The following is a 1454-nucleotide window of genomic DNA, read 5'->3' as shown; positions in this document are numbered from 1 at the left end:
TCGGTGTTAACTTTGTGCTCAAGTTGATAAAAAATGGATTGAAATTTTTGCTTGCCTTGAAAGTAATGGTCAAGATATTGAAAACTTTAGTTTTTAAAGTGATTGGCATGTGGAATTTTGAGAGAAAACCCTTAGTTTGACTCGAAAATCATTTTTTACAACAAATACAAAACAATTTGCATATAATGTTTTAAACTTTTTGATAAATATTAAAATAAAAGATTTACCGAGATAGTAAGAAATTAAAATACAAAAGTACATTGAAGAGAATATACATATTTACAAGATTAAGGCTTCATAAAAAGAGATAGGTAGTAAAAAAAAGGCCATATACACACAATAGCAAAGAAAGACATATCAGCCTTATGTCAAAAACATTTGTGTTGTGTTCCCCAAAAAACTTGATACTACATACAAAACTCATTTTTTTGTAAAGTACTACATTCCTGATGAGTAATAGACAAAGAGGAACAATAGATCTATAAAAAACAATAACCAAAACTCTCCTTAGTATTACTTAACTACCATAGATTATATCACACTAAATTCTTTGATTTCCTTATTGCTACTACTTTTTTTAAAGCAGTCATATGACTAGCAGTGATTAGGGTGGCCAAGGCATTGGGCACTATTGCATATTGCAATGGTGACTGGGTGACTCGTCAATGCTAAGTGGACACCCTGGGTAGCCTTTATACTTAAGTTTTAAGTATAAAGGTACTACTACACAATGTAATGGTGACTAGGTGACTGGTCAATGCCAAGTGGACACGCTGGGTAGCCTTTATACTTAAGTTTTAAGGCTTTTAGGACATCCTGACTAGCCTTAATATTTAAGTCTAGGCTTTTAGGACATCCTGACTAGCCTTAATATTTAAGTCTTAAGACTTAGAATCATACATACATAAATACACACACACACACACACACACACACACACACACACACACACACACACACACACACACGCACACGTACACGCACGCACGCACACACATATATCCTAGTATAAAAACTTGTAAAGATTATATATATATATATATATATATATATATATATATATATATATATATATATATATATATCCTAGTATAAAAACTTGTAAAGATTATGTATCAAATTCAAAGACCTTTTACACCCTTTCAACACTAGATTTTAAAAAGGTTACCTTCAGTTGCCAAATTTAATACCACAAAAATTTTCAATTCGTGAGAATCTGTTTCTATTTTTCAAGGTCCATTTCCAAAACTTGCTATTCGTCCGCCGACACTAAATGTGGGTTTTGACTGTGCCCTCATCCTTCAAAACTGACGGGTTTGGTGAAATATAGCAAATGAAGGGCACTTGCAAGTAAAATGCTCAAAAACGGCCGTCAAAAAAACAACTATGGAATTTATTTTCAAACATTTTTAGGGTCTAAGCCTCGCTTTCTATAAGTAAGTAAGCCCAAGACT

Source organism: Cibotium barometz, chromosome 5 (genome assembly GCF_041138505.1).
Source record: "Cibotium barometz isolate CiBa-2024 chromosome 5, ASM4113850v1, whole genome shotgun sequence".
Lineage (NCBI taxonomy): Eukaryota > Viridiplantae > Streptophyta > Polypodiopsida > Cyatheales > Cibotiaceae > Cibotium > Cibotium barometz.
Note: the sequence above shows the minus strand (reverse complement) of the source record.